The sequence below is a fragment of the Manacus candei genome, unplaced genomic scaffold, assembly GCF_025592945.1.
Source record: "Manacus candei isolate 608988 ecotype Guabito, Panama unplaced genomic scaffold, ASM2559294v1 h1tg000005l, whole genome shotgun sequence".
In the NCBI taxonomy this organism is placed as follows: Eukaryota; Metazoa; Chordata; class Aves; order Passeriformes; family Pipridae; genus Manacus; species Manacus candei.
The window spans coordinates 9,419,913-9,444,139 of NW_026138053.1; the positions used below are offsets into that span (position 1 = coordinate 9,419,913).

Below are 24,227 nucleotides of genomic sequence, written 5' to 3' on the forward strand. Positions count from 1 at the left end.
AAGTGCTCCTCAAGTACTAAAGGTTATGTCCTCAAGCAGCCCCAGCACAGAGTATATAAAGGAAAATGCTCCTTTCCACCCCCCTCTGCTTCCAGAAGGGTTTCGGTTTTGCTGCACAGAGCTGGTCCATGGAGGGAAGTCACCCTATCCAGCTTTCAGAGTTGCTGTTCTGTTCCTGCTACACCTTTAAGTGCCTTGGAGAGGAGGAGGCTCCAAGGAGCTCATTGCTTCCAGTGCCTTAAGGAGGCTTAGAAAAAGGAGGGAGAGGGACTTATTTGGGCAGAGAGTGACAGGGCAAGGGGCAGTGGTTTTAAACTGGAAGAAAAAACGGTTAGGTGGGATACTGGGAAAGAATATTTGGCTGGGAGGGTGGTGAGGCCCTGGCACAGGTTACCCAGAGAAACTGTGGCTGCCCCATCCCTGGAAGTGTCCAAGGCCAGGTTGGACGGGGCTTGGAGCAAGCTGGGCTAGTGGAAGGTGTCCCTGCCTATGGCAGGGGGTGCAACAAGATAGGTTTTAAGGCCTCTTCCAACCCAAACCAGTGTGTGATTCCCTGATTCTCTCCAGTCTCTCCATTCTCTCCATCCTACCTTCCTCCATTCCTGTTGCTTCCTCTCCGGTGTCTCAGCCACAGAAAGGATTGAAAGGATGCTGCAGTGGGATGCAGCTCCAATAACAAATCACTTGTGGAGTTTGAGGTTTGGATCTCAGCTTGGATCCCTCATCTTTTTCTTTGAGCAAAGTCCACAGCTGAGAATTGGCATCGAGTAGATTTTTTTAGAGAAGTAAAACTTTTAATGTGGAACCAACAGAAACTGTAAAAATAATTGTTAAAACACTGAAAAAAAAGATTCACTTTGACTCAGAGTATTTTATTAGAGCAAACCAAACCATCTTGCTTGGTTCTGGCTGTTTTAAGTTTTCAATTGTGTTCAGCAACAATTCGAAATGAAAGGTCATTTCAGCTGAAATAATGACTCTTTCCCTGAAGCCATTTAAAAAGGATTCAGAATGGTATGAAGCTTTTGTTTTTACATAAACAATTCATTAAGATCAACATGAACCTGCAAAAAAAAAAAAAAAGTGCCATCAATCAACATGTGTTTTTGCTTTAAAAAACAACGAAAAAAGAAAGCCAAGAGATGTGGGTTGATTATTTTGCACCAGCCCAGATTTATGGGTGGCTGTAAATCAGCTTCCCCCTCCCAGGTTGTAAAGGAGTGATAATGCTGCTCTTGTTCAAATTCTGTATTTAGATAGCAAAGGGTCTGCTGCAAGAACTGGATATATCTGAGGGGCCAGGCTGGATCCTGCTCCCAAATTTCCATGGATAATGGGAGGAAGCAACACAGCCAGTTCCCTTTGGAGACGGCAACTGCCAGATGACAGAACCCAAAAGAGGCCTTTTGGAGGCTTTATTTAATGAAAACAGTGCAAATGGTGAGAAATGTGGTCTCTCTTGATTCATTGCCTGGGCAGCCTTCAGCTGGGAATTAATTAATAACTTTGGGAGGTTATTTTTATAAGCCTTAAGTAGCAGGATATTATCTGGTCTGTCCCGGGGCTTCACCTCCTCGGAGCAGTAGCCAGGATGTCTGAGAGGGCTCGGAGGGCCTTGTCCCCCCTCTCAGCCCATCTGGTCCCTGGATGAGCTGTGCTGGGAGTGGGCTGGTCTTTGAAGTTTGTTTGGAGTCCTGTCTAGACTCCCAAAAAATTCCTTCCTCCCCAGCTTTGCTTTTCTATTAAGCAAAGCTAAAAACTTTTTAAAACTCTTGCCTCTGAAAAAAAAAAGTCATTTCTCATGCCAGTACCAGCTAAACTCTGGGAGACAAAAGCTTTTGGAATTCATGTGATGGCCCCTAAACTACCTTTTTTTTTTTTTTTTTTATAAACCCACCCTGAAGGACTTCCTTTGCAGGCAGGAATAAAATCTCTGTACCTGTATGAGGGCAACCTGTTTTCTTTGGGTTCTATATGATAAAGAAACACCAAATTTTAGAGTTTTGCTTATTGTTTTTTTTAGATAACACTCGTGGTTAATCTCACAGATACTGGAGGAAGATAAGTTTTATTGCTTTAAAATGTGCACGGAAACCCACTCTATGGCATTGCTCAGTCATTGCTCATTTTGTTAAAATTTGTTCACATAACCAGAGATATTTTGGTTTTTTTAATCATAATGAACTGAAAAATTCAGAGTCAACTGTAGTATTTTCTTTTATAGATGGCTACTGTTGATTTTCCTTTTAATGTTTTTTAGCTTTTATGTGCAGTCATTATTCCTTGAGGTTAAAGCTTTTGGTGTTTATTCTACATTTATGTTTAATCTGAGTTTCAAAGTCCTGCAAATTATGAATGCATTTTTTTCAACCCAGTTTTCTTTCCTACAAACCTCTGTGCTGCTTGGAGCTGATCTCCAGGCTCAAACTCCTTGTTGCAGTGCCCATATTCTTTTTTAAAAAAAGGGGTTTTGTGAACAGGCTGCGCAGGTTTTGCTCACTTGAAGAATTGCAGAAACCACGGGGAATTTTGGCAGAGCTTTTTATCAGGCTGATCCACTGATCCAGATTTCTCAGAAGCTCTTTTTGACTTCCAGGATGTGCAGAAATCATGGTAAATTTTTGAAGTTAATTCTATTTGATATCTATTTAAAACGGCTGTGAACATTTCCTGACCCTTCACACAGACCGTGCTTGAAGCTGGCACGAATTTCATCTCAGAAATCCCATAAGAGATTTACTTTTCTTTCCCCCTTCCCTTCTTCTCCCCAGTCCAAACTCATCCCAGGTCCAAAGACAATGTTACACCAATGGAATACAGGATAGAGGATTCTGAAAGCCTAAAGCACGTGCAAGGCCAGTAGATTATCGTTGTTTTTAGTTTCATTTGCAAAGGTGTAAAAGGCAGCAAAGGGATCGATCCTCATCCCTGCTGCCAAAGAGGATCCACAATTTTGTGGTCACCTCTGTCCCTAAATTATTTGGAGAGAACAAGTCCCTAGTGGGGCTGCCTTATGGTGGAAATCTGATCCCAGAATCCCACAATTATTTAGGCTGGAAAAGGCTCCAAAATCATCGAGTCCAGCCTGTGCCGAATTCCCATTGTGTCACCCAGCCCAGAGCACTGAGTGCCACGTCCAGTCGTTCCTTGGACACCTCCAGGGATGGGGACTCCACCACCTGGATGCTCCTGTCCCATCTGAAGGGAGGGAGAAAGGAGTTCCCGTCCACAGTGCAGGGTGGGGAACTTCTCCCCATGTTTCATACCTGACCTGTCTCCCCTGGGAATGTAACCCTGCCAGGGAATGTAACCCTGCCAGGGAAGAAATCCTTACTCCAGCATTTTCAAAATTCCCCTTTCAATTAAACTGCTTTTCTTTTCCCCAGTTGACTCCTTATCTTTCCTCCAGCTTCTCTCACACAGACTTCCCAGGTGGCAAAATCTGACTTTCCTCTTAATCTCTGAGGTCAGAACAAAAACAAGGAGACTTCTTATTTTGGGGATGACTCAGTAACTGGAGAGTTACTCAGCTGGATCTGAACTTGCCAGGGAAAAGCAGTTGAATTCGTTAACTTTGGAAAGGTGTTTTTCGTCATGGAATGGGTGGGGCCAACCCAGCGCTGCCAAGTGGGAAAGAAGTTTTGCCAGAGGGAAAATCTAATGTTTCTCCCAGGTTGGGCTCCCAGCACAGCTCAGGCAGCTTTTCACCTGTGCAGGGAGGGGGAGAGGGAGGGGGAACTCGGGGCAGGATGTGGCACAGCACCCTGGGCAGGACCAAGATCCCATTTCTCCCTCCCCACTTCCAGGGATCTTCCTCTCTGAGGAACCAGTGGACACTCTTTGTATCCAAACGCTCCTGTGAGTCCTCAGGGACCAGCTGGGCTGGCCTTACTCCTGCTTAAGAAACTCCTTTTATTGTTGAGAGATACATGGAAAATGGGAGCCTGGCAAACCCAAAACAATCCAAGGGAAAAGAAGGGGTGGGATAAACCCTACACTTAAGGATAAACAATTCAAACTTTATTTTTACAAAATAGGACCATTTAAATAAGAATATTTTCATCTTGAAAATTTACAGCATTGAGATTTGTGAGAAAGATTGATTTATTTTCGATTATTTTTGTAAATAACTCCTATAGGTTTGTAGTCTGGCTTATTAAACCAGTTCTGTCTGGTTTGATCTTGTAAAAAAAGAAATATAGTAGTAATAGGACACATTTGTAGTTAAAGCAACTGTTTTATGTCTTGCTTTTGGGTAAAATAGAGAGTTTATTAGATGTGTTGCATTTCTGCTTATCTGGTGTGTCAGAGGCAGGGAGTTGTACTTTTGGGTGCACGTAGAGCTTGAATTTTCCTTAGGACTGTTTTCCAAATTGCTTTTAAAGAGGTCTCAGAGGTAAATGGGGGGTCCAGCTTTAGCCTGGACTTCCCAGGGGTGGGATTTGGCTCTTCTTTCCCTGCTCGGTGCAGTTCGGTGTCTCAGTGACTGTGGAAGAAGATCCTCCTGCAGCAGCTGCTGACTCAGAAAATCGTGGAACCTGCTCTCAGCATTGTGCTGATGTGGTGTTCCAGTCATTAAACACAAAGGATTTGGGATAGCAAACACATGGGCCGGAATCTGGAATCTTCCCTGGGTGTCAGACACAATCTCCCTGACATGGAGCGCCCCGGGCTGTTGTGTCAGGTGATGTCACCACCCGGTGACATGATGGGCTGTGACAGCCAGCCCCAGGGAGGCACATGCCAGAGGGGGAGCTTGGGAGGGGGAGCTGGATGGATCCCATTCCTCTCTTGGGTGAACTGTGCACGGAAAAGTCTTGGCCAGCGATTTCTGCTGAAAGCTGTGTGGGATCCCAGCCCTGGAACTCTCTGGGAGCTGCTGTTGCTGGGGGTCACTGAAAGGTATTTTTGGACATATTTTCATCTAAAAGAGCAGTTCTTCTGGAAGAGACGTGAGATGGGGGTGACACTTGTTCACACAAACACACATCAAAAATCTGTTGTGGCTTTGCCAGGAACTTGGCACTTTGTGCAGTGTCCAAGGTCCAACAAGCAGACCTTGGTTGCTGCTTCATGGAAACACTGGAGGATTAAGAAAAGTGACAGCAGAAGTGTCACATTGCTCGTGGACCGTACTCTTTTACCCAGACTTTGTTGCTGGTGCCTGTGTAACCTGTACCTTTAGCCTGGAGGAAAGGAGGCTCAGGGGGAACATCTCACCCTCTGCAACTCCCTGAGAGGAGAGTGGAGCCAGCTGGGGGTCGGGCTCTGCTCCCCGGGGAACAAGGGACAGGATGAGAAGAAACGTCCTCAAGCTGTGCTGGAGAGGATCAGATTGGACATGAGGAGGAATTTCTTCCTGGAAAGGGTGGTCAGGCACTGGAAGGGGCTGCCCAGGGAGGTGGTGGAGTCCCCATCCCTGGAGGTGTCCAAGGAACGACTGGACGTGGCACTCAGTGCCCTGGGCTGGGTGACAAGGTGGGGATCGGGCACAGGTTGGACTCCATGATCCTGGAGGGCTTTTCCAACCTTAATTATTCTATGATTCTATAATAAAATGATGCACAGAAGGTAGAAATCAGATGAAAATGTAGATGGGAAGGAGCCTCTGGAGGTCAGCTCACCTGACCTCCTGTCAGGGCTGACTTCAGAGTGGTCTCAAGTGGCCCATGAGTGGTTCTGTCTGGTGTAAAAAATGTGCAAAGGTGGAGGTGCTCCAGCCTCTCTGGGCCCCTGTTCAGCCATTCCTGACAGAAAAGATATCCCATTCAGCTGCTGAGGAAAAGTGACCTTATGGTTTAAGGGCTGACTCCAGGGATTCCCATCATTCCTCATACAAACGCATCCACCCTGTGACCTGGGTAAGGGTCTTGATTTTCCTGTGCCTCTCTGGTGCATCTGCAAACATGATGACAACACTTCATTCCTTTCTTTGTACCATCCATTAAGCTGCAAGTTTGGGAATTGTGTGTTAATGTGTTCAGACAGTGGCTGGAGCTTCTCAGGGATCCTCAGGTAGGACTCTGATGTGAAGTGACAGCAAAGGGCCCACAAGACAAAAAGCTGCACAAATATTTCTGAGATGATCTGAAAACACCCCGAGTTGTTCACAAGGTAAATGTCAAATACCTCAACTGCATGTTCTAAAGGAACCAAGTTGCTCCTGCTATAGGCGTCTAAATATCTTCCTTTTTTTTAATCTGTGAAGTTTCATCTCACTGGTGATTATTAGGAGTGTTAATCCTTCTTACTTCCCCTTGCAACTTTCTAAGGAAGCTGGTGTTCAGGCAAGGAGGGAAAAGATGTAGTGAGCTTCAGGTTATTGGGAATACAATAGTATGGAAGTGGTTTTGCTTTATATAGGGAACTGCTAATTGGGTGTTAGGGGCTGCTAACTTTATAGTCTTGTAAAACTGCTGCAACTGAAGCTGCCACTTGTATAAAGTCTCCAGGGGGAAAGGCAAGTTTTCATGTCACTCCATGGAAAAGGTTAAGAAACAAACAGAAAGAACAGTTGTTTTGGTGTTTGTGCTTCAGCAATTCACTGGTCTGTGATTTAAACAGGATTTCAGGCAACCTTGTGGTGTTTGCAAACTGGTTGTAAGTGCTCATTCTGAAACAGCAGAACAAATTTTAAAATGCCATGGACTTAATTTGCATGTGACCAGACCCAACTCAAGGTTCCCATTCCCTCTCCCTGTTTTCAGAGAGCCAGGAAGTTGAAATTCTCCAGAAATTTATTCCAGCAGAACCCAGAGTTTGTATTGTGGGCACAGACATGGGTTCTTCCAGAAGAGGCTGTTTCATAGAATCATGGAATCCTGGACTGGTTTGGGTTGGAAGGGACCTCAAAGCCCATCTCATTCCACCTCCTGCCATGGGCAGGGACACCTTCCACTAGCCCAGGTTGCTCCAAGCCCTGTCCAACTTGGCCTTGGACACTTCCAGGGATGGGGAATCCACATCCACAACAATCTGTGTGTCTGCCTGGAGCACCCATTTTGCTCATTAGTTGATTCCCAGTGAACTGTCATTCCCAGGAGAGGGCACAGTGGAAGTTCTGCTTGGAAATGCTGTTTCTCATCCTGTCTGGATCCTGTTACTGATGTAAAACAGTGTCAATATTTTCTACCCTCAGAGGTAGAAAGAGCCTGTTGTTTTAAATACAGACTACTCATAGTTTCCCCTCCTTTTTTCTTGCATAAATAACAGGAATAACAGTGAAAGGGTCTTGAGGGTTTTTAGAAATCAGATCTCTCTGAGAAAAAAAAGCATCATTTCCTTAACTTCTGAGATGTGTTAAGAGTGTATAAATCTGTGTATTGGGCCTTGAGGGACTGCACTGCTGGACTTGTGCAGGTGCACACGGTAGGAAAAGCAATAAAACACCCGAAGTGCTCTGTACTCTGGATTTATTCAGATCTATTGCTGTGTTTTCGTGGATGGAAACTGCACCACCAGAGATGACCCACCTCCTTGGAAATGATGGAATGTGTTTTGTGCCTGCACAAAATGTGAGGTTAAGAATAAACCATTCCTAGGTTTAACCTTCATTTTTTTTCTGAGATAGACCCTGAAGGTGTCATTTTTATAAATAAGGCAGTGTTGTTAGAGGTGTTGAGTGCTTCCCTCTCACTCTGCTTCCAGGGACACTGTGGTTTGATATGGAGTGGCTGATCTTTGCAGCCCTGGAAATGTGATCCAGGTGAATCTCGGTGATTTATGGCCTTGAAGTGATACTGCCAAGTATCTTACACTCAGAAAGAGAGAAAATGCCATTAGAAAATGGGTGTGAGGTGACCAGTGCTCCCCAGGTGACAAATGTCTGTGTGTCCCTTTGCATTTGAGAAATTAGGAACAACTAAATGGTGCTTTGTGTGGTGGTAAAATGGTTTTGTGCATTTTTGGGGGAACTCCCCAAACCATGTGCTGCTTCTGGGCACTGTCCTTGATCCTGGCTCAGGTGTAACCCCCCATTCCAGAGCTGTGGAGGAATGATGCCATGAGCAGATCTCACATCTGTAAGGATGGTCCTTCCAGCCCCTCCCATCTATCTGGCACAGCACACCGGAGGGAGGAGGGAGGTTTCGTATCGAAGCTGGAGGTGAAAGTGTAATTTTCCCTGGGTTATCCAAGCTCTGCAAGGATTCCAGTGGGACTGGGAGTTAGGCTCTGCATGACTTAGGTTAGCAGAGCCAGTTTGCCTGCAGCACAAAGTGGAGACAGAGCCTTGGCTGGCTCAGGAAGGGTCAAACATCCTGGTCAGGCTGAGTTCCTGGAGCCTCCTGAGCTCCAAATCCCTCTGGAGCTGAGGGAAATTTTCTCTCCATCAGTTCTGCAGGCAACAATAACTTTCCCATCAGAGCCCTCAGCCTCCTTCCCCATCTCTTCCCTGCCTCAGAAGTGCCACTCCTTGGCCTCGTGCCAGATGTCTCGGGAGAAGGAGGGGGGAAATCCCACTAAATGATGCTGGAATTATTCTTAGTCGGGAAGGAAATGAGTGATTAAGTGTACACGGGACTCACGAGTGGCCAACACATTATCAGTGCTGGTATTTCAACTATGTCCAGCACATGGATGGGGAGAGAGAAAGTATTTCCTGATATCTGGCTCTGCCTTTCTTCTGGGCTGATCCAGAGATAAGGGCCGTGCTCTGAGGGATCCCTGGGTGGGAGATACTAAGATTGATTAGGTCTAGGACTGAGGGAAGAGGTCAGAGACTCACAGTACAAAGCTAAACTTCAACTTTGATAGCTCTCAGGCTATGCTTTTATGTTCCCCCCCCCCCCTCAAAAATAGCTTTTATATCTACAAAGAGATATTTAACTCCTTAAGAAAAGCCTATTTGCAAATTCAAGCTGGAAACCCACCCTCCCCAGTAACTGTGCTGATGCTTTACCTACAAATCTTATGGCTTTGTAATGACATTTAGTGACACTTGAATGTCAGGTAAACCACCAAGGTGATGAGCATCTCACAAAGACCTCCTGGTAATGGTGTAATGACAGATTTCCTCTATACTTTTATTTATTTCAGACATTAAACAGAGATAGTTATGTGTTTAGATAATTTAAAATAAATAATAATTTAAAATAAATTAAACTATGAGGGCCTGTGTAAAGATGGAAAAACGGCTCTTCCAGGTCAGTCCTCCAAGTCTCGGGCAATAAAGTGAGTAGATAATTAGTGAGCTCTATTAAGGAATTAATGTGTTTAGTGGAGTTCAGACTTCCTGAACATTCCCACAGGAATTCTGTGTTGCCATTGTCCAGATGTGTTGTTCTCAGTCCTGCGTGAGCTGGTGATGGCAAAGCCTGGGTTTTACCAAGTGCTTTTTAACTGACTTCAGGTTTGAATTCACAATTCCAAAAGTAGGTTTGAAGATCGGAGGAGATTTCATAAGTTGACCTGTACATCACTGAGAGACAGTGGAAAACCACTGCCAGCACTGCCCAGATGATATCTCTGGGCTTTTATGGATTTTCTGATACCGAATCCAAGTGTGTTGAGCTGGTTTGTGGTTCCTCAGGACACAGCCTGTGGTGCCAACATGTCTTGCAGGAATAGTTGTGCCTGATGCAATGCTTTGGCTCCATCTCAGGCTGCGCTTCTGAGACATCTGAACCATTGTCAGAATTGACAGGAACCTTTCCTTTGATTTTTGAATGGATAATTCTTAGCAACTCATCAGCAAACCATACTTGTAGTACAGAGGGGGCTCTGAGCTGAATTCATATTGTTGTCATATCTATCTAGGGAAAGGTTTGATGAAGAGGATCCAAGAAAGTCTATTGGAGAGTAGGAAGTAGTCTACAACTAATGAGGTTTGGAATCCAGAGCTTTAAATGTGTGTACTGAGTGATGGGAAGTGCCTTCTGTGGATGGGCATGGCTGGAAACGAGGAAAATTACTTTACCAGTGCGAATAATTTCCTGCTGTGCTGCTTATTTTAATATTGTGGAATACTAGGGAGAGTCCTCTACTGTCACTGAAAAGTACCAGGTGATTTGGGAACATTTCTGTGTCAATGGAGCCGAGTTTCCATGGCAGAGACACTGCTAATTGCAGAACTTCGAAGCAGGAGTTCCCTCTGGAATACCTGTTCTGGCAGCCCTGGGAATGCCATCACATCTTGCTTTGGCATCCTTTGGTCTCTTGTGGTTTTGTTTGCTTTGCATCTCACTTGCCTGTTTATTTCCCAGAGCTGTGTAGTTGTTTATCTGGATCATCGGGAATATCCAATCTGTTGACATGTAAATAAAGCAGCTGTTATTTGTAGGGCTTTTGTGGTCGGTGATCTACAAGTTATTAGAGGTGATAATCTGTGCTGTTGTGTTGCAGTGCTCATTGCTCACATGTGTAAACTAGATTTATGTGGGTTTCATGGGTCTTATAGATTTAAAAACCCAGTAGAGAATAGTAATCAAATGATACCTGGTCTAGTGGAAGGTGTCCCTGCCTATGGCAGGGATTTGGAGCTGGATGAGCTTTAAGGTCCCTTCCATCCACCCCATTCTATGATTCCATAATGCAAATAAAACCCAAGTGATCAGATCCCTGACCTGATGCTACTGGAGCTCTGCTCACAAACAAGTGTCACCTGGGAAGGTAATATCTGGAAATATATATCCTTGTGGAATGCAGCAGTCATTTGACTGGAAGTGGTTTGGGATGCTGTTTCCCAATCCTGAACCTCAACTCATGGTCCCTTCTGGAGTGGTGGCTGTGGCTCTGCTGGGCTTCTGCAGGGAGACATTGGGAAAGGTGAACCACTCTGACAGAATTCACTGATAGAATCCTTAGTTTTTGCTGTCCTGCAGCAATCTCTGAAAACAGGGGTACCAATGAGAAGCCCTCGAGCTGAGGTCAGGCCTGCAGAGCAAGGACCAAGTGCTGAATTGCGCTGCTGAAGCCAAGTTTTGTAGGCAGCTTCTCAGCTTTTCCCTTTCATCCATTATCTTTCCCTCGGGGAGATGACTCAGGGAGGTGGATGTTGCTGATGTGAATCAGGTTTGTGGGACCGGCCCGCAGAGCTGTGTTTGCAGGGCTGTTAAATCCCGGGATCGTTTCGTGGCGCAGCGTTAAGGATCACGTTGTTGCAACATGTTAAATTGCTTTAAATATAATCAGCCTTCACATCATGCCTCGGGTTGATCATTGCCATATTTGTAAAAGCAGAGCTGAAGACATTTTCTTGGCACGTCCCAAACTCCATCGCACAGCCCGTAACACGATCCCGGATTGGAAGGGCTTTAGGACTTTGAGGGAAATGAACCCTTGGAGCCTCAGCACGGGGCTGAAATGGGCAGGGATGTAAAGGCTCTTAAAGCAATCTCATGCAGTAATTGCACTTTGTTGAACTAGGTTTAGGCGATTTGGTTTCTCAGACCTTTCAGGTTCCATTCTGATTATTTCAGTGACACAGCAGAGATAACACTAAGTGGCTGCAGTTTACTTTTGCTGTTAAACTCTGCATTTAAAGAGAGCTCACAGGTATGCATTTGTTTTTTTTAACACTTGGCATAACCAAAAATGCACAGCCTTGATAAAGACAGGATGGCTGAGGTGGCTGTTCATTCTCCAGGTTTTTGTATTTGTTTTTCATACATCCCTGGCAGATCCTGCAAAGGGAGAGCTCCAGCTGGCTTGGGAAGTTCAACTGTAAAAGAAAAGGTCTGAGGTGAATACACAAGATTATTGTGCTTGAAAACCTCAAATCTCATTTGTCAGCTAAACACAGTATTAGAATTAAACTATAAAAAATATTGAAAGATAAATATTTCAGCAATATCACTCCACTGAGGGAACCTTTCAAATCCCTCCGTTATTGAACACCACCAATAGGTATTTATAAAATGCCACGTGGATTTAAACAATGAACTCAGTCATTCCATGAGGAGCTTCTGGGATCCCATTGTTCCCAGCCATGACATTATTTTGTAGGTAACTATCAAGTTTCAAAGCTATTAAAGGTTATCCAGCCCCCTCTTCCCTCCCCTCTACAATTCTCTCAGCAAGTTTGTGCCACTCCACAGTCCCTCTTGATTAGACTCTGTTGAGAAATGTGGAGGTGAATGATCTTTTTGTGTTCCTGGCCACTGGGATGCAGGAGTTGGGAAAGCAGGAATGAAGGCTGATATTGCCCCAGCGGGTTGTTGTTAACTTTCTGAATTCCTGGCTTAGGACAGCGTGGGTTCAGCAGATCCTTTGTGTTTGCTTCTCCTTGGAACTTTGGGATGGAGCCTCTTCCCTGCCTGGGTGAGAGGGCACTTCTGTAGGAATTCTTCTGGCTGCCCGAGCTGCAGCCACTCAGACAGGAGAGTTTCGGATTCCAATCAGTTTAATGTTATTTTTTCCCCTCCTGAAACACATAACAGGATCTTAAAATGCAGCTTTTTGGTGAGGTCTCAGGCCTTGATTCGAGACTCAGATTAGCAGGTAGATGATGAGCACAGAGGTCTGTATAGGAGGGCACCAACATTTCTAAACTAAATTACAGAAGAGGGAAAAAAAATTGAGATTATATTGTAGTCTTACTAATGCCTTTAGAAATGCCTAAAAGTGATACATGTAAACTATAAATAAACATCAGCTATATATATTCCCATCATGCTCTCATGCTTCACATCATACCTTGGGTTGATACCATGCTATAAATAAATATAAACTATAAATAAAGTGATACATATGAACAATAAACAAACCCCCAGGGAATGGTTGGAGCTGTGTCAGGGAGGGTTAGGTTGGATCTTAGAAAAAGATTCTTCCCCCAGAGGGTGGTTGGGCACTGAACAGGCTCCCCAGGGCAGTGGTCACAGCACCAAGGCTGCCAGAGCTCCAGGAGTGTTTGGATGATCCTCTGGGGCACCTGGTGTGACTCTTGGGGATGGGCCTGTGCAGGGCTGAGAGTTGGACTGGATTAGCCTTGTGGGTCCCTTCCAACTCGGCATATTCTGTGATTCTATATGGAAAATACCCTGAAACTGATTGCAGAAAACACATTTTTCCTGTTTTTCCTTAAAATCATTTAAAGGACTTCTCCAAACTGCCTGGAAGGTCTGAGAAACTTGCTTGAATGAAGCAAAGCCCCAAAATCAACACCTCTCACTCAGCCTCAAGCACAGGCAGCAAGGGCTCAGAGAGAGGGAAGGGCTGCATTATCTCACAGTATATTTGTAATTATTGTGTTCCAGCCTTTGCTAATAGTTACCACACAGTGTCATTGCAGATGCCACGTTCTCCCCTCCAAGTCTGGAATGGCAAACAGCTCTGTGGGAACTGCTGACTCCCTTGAAGTGGGTGGTGTTGGATAGTAAAGGGGAAAACCAAGAGAAGAGAGGAACTGTTTTAACAGAGTCCAAGGGAATGATGGGTGAAACTGAGAAGTGGAAAATACAGAGCAAGAGTCAGGAATGAAATCCTTAGTGCAGGATTTTGTAGCCTCCAGGATTAACTATGAAAGTAAGTGGTGGGAACTCTGTGCTTGGGTCAGCTGCAGTAACATGGAATAAACTTTTCAGGGTGCAGTAGGGAATAATGTTGGATAGGTAAGAGGCAGGAGTAGATGGAAATGTGAATGTGATTGCCCAGCATAGAGGGGAGAGTTAGACTCAGACTGGTCCACTGAAGTCTCAGCACTATTTAACTTCATGCTTGTTACCAGGTTAACCCAGCAATTGTTGATTAAACAAAATAAAAAGTGTTCCTCTGGCCAGGTCTGGCCATGTCACAATTTTGGGGCTTTTTATAAGGTATTAAATGGGATTCTGACATTGTGTGTCATGTATGGCTGATGGGCTGGGAGAGCCTGAGGGTCTGACCTACATCCCTGGTTGTGTCAGGATAGCAGGCTCATACGTCTTCCAGGCTTTCTGACAATTGGAAGGGCAGTCAGCCTTCCCAAAGAATTAATCTCTGTCCCTCTTTCTCTCTCTTCCCCCTCCCCAAGACTGAAAGAGAAGGGAGCCAAGGAAAAATTTATTAGAGCACAGCAGGCCTGTTTCTTTTTTTTTTTTTAATGTTAAATAAGCGTTGGATTTAGTTAAAATATGTTTTTGTTAAAATGGAACGTGATTTAACCTCTTCCTTCCCAGCAGCGAAGGATCAACACAATGTCTGTGCCAGTGCCAGCTGATTTGTTGGTTATAGGTTAAAAATCACACATTTTCATCTGAAGGTGGAGTGGCTTCAGCCCCAGAACTGCCATTCAAAAGCAGATGAGCTCTTTAGCCAGCAAAAAACAACCGTTAAAGTGGGTGGGAGTCAAACTGTGGAGCATCCAAACCCATGTGGTGGGGGGGGTCCTGCAGATCAAAGGCTGCTGGAACCCTTGGGACATCAAAAGTCAGCACCTACACCATGGCTCCTCCAAAAGCAGCAGGAAGGAAGCAGGACATGTGCTCCATTCCTTCCCCATTTTTTTGTGGAACAGCGTGTTCATTGTAGAGAAGTGAAACCAGGATCCCTGTCCTGTGTGCTTTGATCAGGGTTTGCTCATTATATGTCTCTGTGTCATTTCCATGCACAGACAACACTTGGAGGCACATTTTCCATCATTCCTCTCTTTATTGTTAGGCAGGACAAGTGTATAAACGTCTATTCCACGTAAAAGCATATCAAAAGCTTTTACAGAACAGAAGAGTTGTCACATGGAGGTTTGCTCCTGAGCTGACAGACAGCCCTGGAATTAATGGGATTGGAGGAACGGGCGGGCTCTGTGAAAACCAAACCCCCCCCCTTCCCCGGCCCCTGCTGTGCTCCAACTCTCCAGGAATCATCGCTGCCACCAGCAGGTATCTGTGATAAGGACACCAGTGCTCTCTGACCTCCTTTGGAGCCAGCATTCCCCATCTCTTGCTGGGTCTCAGCTGGATCCAGGGAATGCACACTGCTCTTCCCTTGCAGTTTCTGACCAGGTTTAACTATTCACTTCCCCCAAAATTGTGCAGCATGAGCAATGTGAATAGAACCCAGTATGAGCACATGAGCCAGGGAAACCTGCTTCCCTAGGGATTTATGCCTTGCAGCATCCACCGCCAGCTCAAGTGGAATTGAAGTGGAATTGGAATTTCACATCTGGAGCGTTTAAAAAGTGCTTTTTGCCATGTAGACCCCGTGGCGGCTGTAAAGGCTGAGCTCAGGGTTCTGCCACAGGATTTCTCTCCTTTATCCACCCATTTATATTAACCCGCAGGGATTTACTCACAGAGCCCTTCTGCTCCCTTGGGAACACACACCCAACCCAGAGCCAGCCCAGGAGGAATTCAACAGGGCTCCTTTGAGCAGTGCAGGAAAAAGAAATTCAGCTCCATTTTCTCCCTGTGCTTTCAAATGCCTCTTCTTCCTCAGCCATATCCCAGGGAAGTTGCTTCCCTTCCCTTCCCAAGCCAGCTGTGCTCTGCTCTCTATCACATTCCCTGGGCTGAGGAGGGCAGGCCCTGCCTTTCACTGGCTCAGCCTTCATCATCTCCTCATTACATTTTCCAGCAAATGACTGTGTGTGTGCTCATCCTTCGTGCATGGAAGGAGCTCCCTGTCGGTATCTAAGGGGCTATTCCTGGAATCCTTCCTTCCAGCTCTGCTGTGCTGGAATCCTGACAAAACCAGCCTTGTTATCAGTGGGGCTGCTGCTGGGCACACTGACCCCACTGTTCCCTGAGGCTCCAGCTCTCCGGGTCACAGGGGCTTCCTAATTCCTGCTGGCAGAGAAGACAAGGAAGATTGGAGCTGCTTAACCCCCCCTTTGGATAAGGCACAGGAGGGAAAAGCAGCAGTGCAGAGGTGGATTATCATGTCCTGTTGTTCCTGGTGGGCACAGAGGAGAAGGGAAAGTGGCCATTTCCTTTGGACGTGTGTTATGGCATCCTATTAATCTGAAAAAAAAAGGGAATTTAAGTCAGGAGATGAAGGAGCATTCAGTGTTTGGGGCACTTCTTGGGGAAATAACACTCTGGATTCAATCCTGAAGTCTCAGTGAAACATCTTAATTTTTTCAGTTCTTGTTGACTCAACAAGATATTTAAAAATTGAATTTTTAAAATTACATGAATATATTTTTAAAACTGTCCAGGCCAGATCATTTTGACATGAACAGCCTGCAAGACAAGTGGTATTTAACCCAGACTTCTCAAAACCCAAATCAAAACAATTCTCAGCGAGAAAGAGATGAATTGTTATTAATTGCTCTGACTTGTCCTTTTTGACTTGAGTCCCTCTGTGGTGTGGCTTTGCTCCCTAAAATCCAGCATTTTGGAGCAGCCAGAGGAAGCAGCTGCAGGATACTTTTCCCAATCCAGGAAACAAGTTCAAATAATCTCAATATTTATCAGTCAATGTTAGGAGAAATTTATTGGCAAGTTTAACTTAAATTGTGATCGATCCATTCTCTACCTGTTGTTTCTCTTCCTGTACTGTGTGCTTTTTCTTTCCTGAAGGTATTAAATAGCTACATAAATCCTGGTAATCCTTCATTCATGGGGTTTAAGGCAAAAAAATCCAGGAAGAAGGTTGTCAGGAGAATGGACAGTTATTTCCAGAGTATGTGCTGCAGAAAGCTCATTGTTAGAGGGTTAGAATGGCTTTTGCCATGTACCAGAATTACCTGGAAAGGTGGTTTATTGTAACAACTTTTGCTGAAACGTTTGACTACCTGATTCGGGTCTCACAGCAAGTTTTTTTCAGGTAGAAAAATAAACATCCTCCTTAGTTAAGGAGGGGTTTCTTTTTCTTAAATGTGAATTATTGCCCACTGGTGTGGGCAGCCTGGAAAGCTCTTTTAGCGTGGGAATGAATGGCCTCAGGAATTTTAGTGATGCTTGACTATTAAAAAAAATGATGATACCACTTTTCTGGAAGTTTTGCACATGGCTTGGGTTAATACTGGGATTCTACTTTGGCTGTGCCATTGCTGCAGATCTGGGAAGCAGTTGGAATAATGACCAATGGAATTCCTAAGGATGCCTTGCATTAATAGTGCCATTAAGCAAACAAATCTGAATAATTGCAGGAAGTCCATAATGTACTTTATGAACTCTCATAGAATCATGGAATGGTTTGGGTTGGGAGGGACCTTAAAGGCTCATCCCCCTGCCATGGTAGCTCTTTCCCAGATTTGTACCCCAAAGATCAGTGATTTAATGAAAAATCCTTTATCTCTGTAATTATGCTTAAAGTGTACAGAAGGTCAAATTGAAGTCTGGTATTTAGTTTTATTCAAAGAAGCCTCAGAAGGTAGTTTAAAAGCCTGACCTGTCACCTAAAGTTGGAGCTGAGCTGCCCTTTTCCCTCTCTGGGACAACCTCAGTTAAAACAGATGCTATAAATAAAGTTATAGCTCTGAGCACTGTAAAGTGTGAAAATAATTCTTCTCATCTCTCTCCTCTGCTGGGCACATTTCAGGGGAAGATTTATTATTCCACAGGTTTTTCCCCCCATAAATCTTCATTTCCTAGAATGTTTGTTGTGTGTACTTCTTTGAAGCTTATGTATGAAATGTGAAGGAAATAATGAATAGAATCCCAGAAAAGAGTTTAATTGAGTATCTCTGAGCTGTGCATGGGAGGCAGCTTGGACAGAACTATCCTGATTCCAAGCCAGTCAAAATCCATGGAAAAGCTCCTATGCCTTTGCATCTTGGCTCACAATTCTGGCTTCCCACCTTGTTTCCAGCTGCTAAAGTGCATTAAAAGAAGTTAAAAATACATCAAATAGTTCTCTAACATTATTTTTTCCATGTAAGACGCTGCCTTAGCGGCCATTTGGGGCTGTGGGTGGTCCAAGACCATGTCTACTGATACCACAGGCTGTGCTGGGGGGAAACTGGGAGGCTCTGGAGTGGATCCTTTCCCATTTAGAGACAAGGGAACTGTGCAAGGAAAAGGAGTGGCGAGTCTCAAGCAGCTGTGACTGGTCTCATTGTGCTAATGTGGAGGGAAGAAAAAGAGGGATATCCTAAAAAGTGAATTTTAACTTCGAAGGACAGAATACAGCTTCAACAGGTGCTAATGGGTGGGAGGTGTGATGTACTGAACACCTTGTGCAAGGCTCTGTGGGTGGGGTGTCCCTGAGCCCTTCCACCCCCCAGCCTTCCCTCCGGGGTATTTCTCTTTCTGAGGGATCAGATAGGCACAGACAGAAACATTTCTCCCTGCCCAAACAAAGGTGTTGAGAGAGGCACCAGCCTGCAAAATACAGATTTCAATTTCAGGGAATCTATTTGAACTGTTGCCCAGAGAAGCTGTGGCTGCCCCATCCCTGGAAGTGTCCAAGGCCAGGTTGGACGGGGCTTGGAGCAACCTGGGATAGTGGAAGGTGTCCCTGCCCATGGCAGAGGGTGGAACAGGATGAGCTTTAAGGTCTCTTCCAACCCAGACCAGTCTGGGATTCTCTAGTTCTCTGAAATTAGTAGAGAATCCTCTGATTTCAGCAGAACTTGGGTAAAACTTCAAATTCCCTTCAGTTTTTGAGGAAGGGGAGTGCTCAGCCTCCCCCTGTGCCCTGGGAGAGCTCAGATCAGGAGGGGTGGGCAGTGCTTTTAGGTCTGTCATTTTGCTTGAGCACTGCTCCATCCCTTCCCCTTCTGTGTTTTATCCATTCAGATCATGGATTCTGTTAAGCAGGGAGGAATCTTATTCCTTCTCAGCGTGGTCCCTCCAGCCAGCAATTCCTGGTGGGAGCAGCAACAGGGATATTTCTCGAGCCTTGTCTCAGGAAATGCCTGACAAAAACCAGCTGTGGCAGTTCCCAGCTCACAGGATTTCTGAATCATGTATCAGAACAAAACACAAGGATTTGGGATAACTCTGAACTTTGGAAAAAAGTTTGATTCTGCTCTAAACTTGAGCACTGGTGCTTTACTCTCTGGAATAAAAGCCCTGCCCGTGAGCATCTGTGAACTCTGCACAAGTTCAAAAACCAGAACCAGACCCTCACTTTGTGGCTTCAGCCCATCTTTCATTCATTAATTTCTAAAGTATTTTATGGCCTTGGTTATCTGGCTGCTTCCTGATGCCTTTAACAGCTTCCTCAGAGCAAGTGAAGGTAATAAATTTACAATCACCATTCTTAGGGAAGTCTTAAGCAGAGTCACTTTCTTTAAAATAAAATAAAAAGGAGTGGGGTTCTTTGTTTGATCTCTCTGCTGTCTGGCTGTTGGTAGGGAGACAATACAAATAATAATTGTGGCTGATGAAATGTATAGGAAGAAAATTTGATAATTGGACACGCAGGGAAATGTATGACCTGGAAGATCCTGGATCAGTCTCAGTGTTGAGCTTGGGAAGCGTATTCCCAGCAGCATTCCCAGCTCAGGGCCCTCATAGCAGCACAACTTGTTAATCATCACACCATCACACTGGCCAGAGTGCAGCCATATAACTCAGGCTTTTGTGCTGCCATGGATGCTATCTAAGCATTCCTGGAACAGTAATTTCCTTTTTGACCTCCATGGAAACAGTCATAAACCAATTCTGAAAATGTCAGGAGAAACTGCATCTAATGGTGGGGCTTCAGCCAAAGAAAACATACTTCAGTTTTGAAGCATTCCCACCAAAACACTGGAATCCTAAAGCTACTAATAGGCTGTGCATCAGTGCCTGAGCACTTTACCATGACATTTAATAAATGTAATTCATATTCCAGCTCTCCTGAAAAATGGGACATCCCTGAATCAATGCCCACAGCAACAGTGGGTGTCCTTGTGTTTGTCTTTTATAATTTGGAATTTTTTTTGCTTTTGCCAGCAGGAAAAGAAGATTCCTTGTGATTTTTCATGGATAAGTATTCTCTTGAATTTCAGGTCTCTTGTGCTCTAGTGAACTTGAGGAAGGGAAGTTGGGACTGTCACATGTGCCAGTTGTGACTCACTTTGTCACTTACCCAAACCATTCACTGCAGTCAGTGCTTGGTGGCTCAGGAGCCTTTGGGTCTTGTTTCCTTGTGTCCCATTGGATCCAGTGCTCAGTTCTGCGACTCCTTGTAGCAAAGTTTTCATGTTCTATTGAACTGGGTTGCAGTGCTGGGAGCAAATAGGGTCATCCCTGGCCTTGTGCTGGGATTGTACAATGGGGAGAGGTGGCATGGTAACCATGAAATCCTGGAATGGTTTGGGTTGGGAGGGACCTTAAAGCTCATCCCGTTCCACCTCCTGCCATGGGCAGGGACACCTTCCACTATCCCAAGTTGCTCCAAGCCCCGTCCAACCTGACCTTGGACACTTCCAGGGATGGGGCAGCCACAGCTTCTCTGGACAACCTGTGCCAGGGCCTCACCACCCTCATAGCCAAGGATTCCTTCCCAATATCCCACCTAACCCTGCCCTCTTTCAGTAATGCAGGACACTGCCTGTGCTGGGACATGCTGGGCTTCCTCCACTGCTGTAGAAGTTGGAACATTGGGCTGTTGATGCCCTTGGAGTTCTGAAGGTGCTCATTCACTTTCTAGTAGGAAAACCTGTGAGCTGTTCCAGAGGCAGTGCCAGGGCTGTGAACAGCTGGATGAGCTGTTGGATGAGCTGTGTCTGCTCCGAGGCGGATGCACATCAATGATCCAGTGGGGCAGACTTCAAACGGCTCAGGGGGAGCTCATGCCAACACTCAGAGTTCAGCTGCTTATGGAAAGCCTATCCAAGCATATCAGATGCTTTTGGGCTGGAATTTGGACTGTGGATCTTTCAGGATTAAGCTCTCTTTGGTCTGCTGGAGGACAGTAATTCCTGTTTCCAGCAGTGCTGGAATACCAGGAGAACAGGCGCCTTGGATGTTTGCTGAGATCTGAGTTCCCATCCCAAAGATTATTCCCTGGAATCAAGTTGTGCTGATAGATGAGGGAACAGAGCCCTGAACCACATTTTGTTGGTGCTGGGTATGACTTCTCAAGGTTTGGATTAAAGCCGGAGTCGGGGCTTTATTAGAACCAGCTCCCACAGCTCAGTTTATCAGAGACTGTCCCGTGGGTTCCTGCCCTCACCCAGGTTCCTTCAGTTCCTGGGTGTTTCTCATTGTCTGCATCATCTCATCCTGGAATACTTTATTTTAATTCACACTTGGTCCACAGAGCGTGGAAAGCCTTAAAAAAATTCTACTTGAACCTATTTGGACAATATTTAAACTCTACTTTAAAACCTTCCGGATTTCTTTAAATATTCCACCTTTCTTAAGCTTTTCTGCACTTTGGAACACGCCACCACTTTGAAAGATGCTGCCTATTCATTTTACTTTTATAGTTTTATTTTGCTAATATTTTTGTTTAATTGGGACTGAGCTAATTCTCAGTAACTGATACAGATATCATTTAACTCAAGTGGGTGTAAACTTTCCCCCTTAAGACAATTTTAAAATTATATTTCTAATCCTCTTATCTCTTCCCCATATCATCCATCTTGCTTGTAGGTTTTCTGGAGAGAATGATTTAATTGTGAATGAATTCTTTACATTTGGGTTTGTTTATTTTGAAGGGAGATAAGTTATCTTTCTCTGCATGAGAGACAGCAATTAAAATGTTTCTAATTATAAATTTGACAGTGGTGCAATTCCAAGGACTTCACTGACTGCTGGGGTAGCAGAAATAGAATTGGTGGAATCTTGTTGGAGAACTGATGAGCCTGTGAATTTGAACATTGTGATGAAGTGATATGGAAGGGAAGAGTAACAGAATGGCAGGAATTGTGGAATAAATTGTGACAGATTGTTATAATCCTGTGTGTTCACACGGTGGGAAGAAGGAATCTAAATATTCCTTTTTCCCATGTGGATACAGACCTGGTGTCCATGGGGAGTTGTACCCCATGTCCTCGGCATGGGCATTTTCCACCTCCCAAGGATGAGCCAACGCAGTATTGTGAGGGGCCCCACATCAACCTTCTCCCACTTTTCCCACTTTAAGAGCTGTGGTTTCATTGGGAACCTCTTTTGAGTCCATAAAACGTTTTTCCATCTGTGCTGCCTTGCTCTGTGCTGCTGGAAGGGGCTGCTCTGGCATTTGGGAGGAAATCCCAGATTTCCAGGTTTCCCTGATGTTCACAGGGAACCAATATCCCACCAGCAGCATTTACAACCAAAAGGTCTGGAACAAAGTGGAAATCTCCAGTGTCCAGTGAAGTCCAGCCCACATCAAGGCTTTCCCTGTGAAATCATGTATTACAACACATTCATGGCTGTTTCCCTCCAGTTTTTCCAAGTTATTTTTCAGCTGTAGGCACTGTTTTTTGCTGGTGCCATCATTCCATTAATTCACTGGACACATTCTGATAATCCCTCCGTTCCAAGCTTGGGGAGGGAGCAGCTGGAGCAAGGACTGTCCAGCAAAAGGTCTTCCAAGTTTCCATGTTGGGTTCACTAGAAAAGGAGGATAAGCATGACTGCACTGGCAGTTGGGATTTACAATGGGAATTTCCAACCATCTTCTGGAAAAATAACTGCAGGATGTTTTGTCTGCTTTTACTGATGCACCTTTAGGAAACTTTGAGCCTTTCCAAGGGGGTGATATATTAATTACATCCTTAGATACACATGGTTTCTTCCTCCAAAAAAAGAAAACATGGTCAGTATTTGTACTGTTAATGGAAAAGGAATTTAAACAGGAACTTTTTGGACAAACTGTGTGAAGGTCTTCTATAATCAATATTTTTTTACATAAACAAGACCCTAGAAATAACTCCCACTTGTAAATATGAAGAATTTTGGAAGAGAGGCGCTCACCATTTGTGGCACAGCAGAGAAGGTCCATGAACAACACCCTTGGATTCACACATCAAAAATTCAGTGCGTGGGGAAAACCAGAAAGTATCCTATCTTTTGCCAGTAATCACTTGGTGGGCTCCAACTGCAATGTGCTTCCAAGGGCTGATGCTGAATTTTGCCTCTTCTCACCAATAATTGTAGAATTCTGGAGTGGTTTGGGTTGGAGAGGACCTTAAAGATCATTCATTCCAACCCCCTGCCATGGGCAGGGACACCTTCCACTATTATTCCACCATTATTTTGATGGATGAGTAGTATGTTTTTATCAAATAGGAAGGGCTGTATATTAATATTTTCAGTTCCCATAGTATTTTCATAACAAATACACTGTGAGATGCTCATAAAACAGGTAAATAAGGACAGCAATTCACAGCAATTCTTCCCTTAGAGCTTGGGGACTCGGGATCACCTGGTATCCTTGGCATTTTGGGCTGGGATTTTTTGGTTCTAGTCCCTTTGTGATCTGAACCCTCTTACAGTAGAGCATTTAAGCACAAACTTCAACCTTATTAAAGTTACTGATGTGCTTAAGCACTAACTGGGCCCTGCAATACATTCAGGAAAAATGGGTTTGAGGCTTTTTTGTTGAAGTTTACCTGGGTACACAGCACATTAAGAGTGTGTCATGCCCCACTCCATGTAATTAACATTCCTGTTAAGATTCCTTTAAAAGTTCAGCAATATGGGATTCTTCAAAGGACTGGCCTTCAACCTTTGACCCCTCAGAGTGTTTCTAAGGAGCTACAAGGATGGATACACTTCAACTATTCTGAGTTGCTCCTTCCACAGTAAAATGTGTTTTATTGTTCTGAGTGGCCCAAGACAGTCTGTTTTTTGGGAGAAAGAGCATCAAAAGGGATTTTGGTGACTGATAAAAGGCTCTGGGAAGGTTTTTTGGGATAGGTATCTTCCAGCTGCAGGAGGGAAAGGACAGGTCTTCTCACCTTCAGGGTGAAAGACCTTCTGCTTCATCTGTGCTTCAGGGAGTGCGTAAGATTGGGGTAGGGCTGCTATTCCTCACCTCCAGAAGATCTTCCATCCCTGGAAGTGTTCAAGGCCGGGGTGGAGCAGCCTGGGACAGTGCCCATGGCAGGGGGTGGAACTGGATAAGCTTTAAGGTCCCTCCCAGCCCAAACTGTTCTGGGATTCCGTGATCCTCCTCTCAGTGATGCTGTGGGAAGGTGACATTTCTCTGTGACATGAAGTACTTTTAATGGTTATCATGGCCCTCACGAGGGGTTATGAACTCTGGGAGTGCAGGAGTGGGGGCTCTCCACATCCTGAAAAATAAGAACAAGTAACTCCAGCACTTCCAGTCTCACAGACTTTTCCCAAAGAGCGGTGCTGGAAGGGGCAGTTCCATGGATCTGATGGACTCAAACACATAAAGAGCAGTGGGGTGACATTTTTCTGTATTTGGATAATCCTCCAACACTGGGCTAATCCAATATTTTGGTTCAGATGGCTGATTTTTTCCCCCTTTCCTATGTG

General features: G+C 44.8%; 1 protein-coding gene across 2 annotated transcripts in view; it reads left to right on the forward strand.

Moving 5' to 3' along the window:
* The window catches only part of ROR1 (receptor tyrosine kinase like orphan receptor 1), a 146,972-nt gene that overhangs the window by 55,038 nt on the left and 67,707 nt on the right, over positions 1–24,227 (forward strand). Inside the window, exon 1 of one of the 2 annotated variants that reach the window (XM_051797936.1) lies at positions 4,730–4,902. The exons of the other annotated variant lie outside the window; for it this stretch is intronic. The gene's annotated coding sequence lies outside the window, so the exon portion shown is untranslated. Of the gene's footprint in view, positions 1–4,729; positions 4,903–24,227 lie in introns of those variants that run through there. 2 annotated transcript variants of the gene reach the window in all.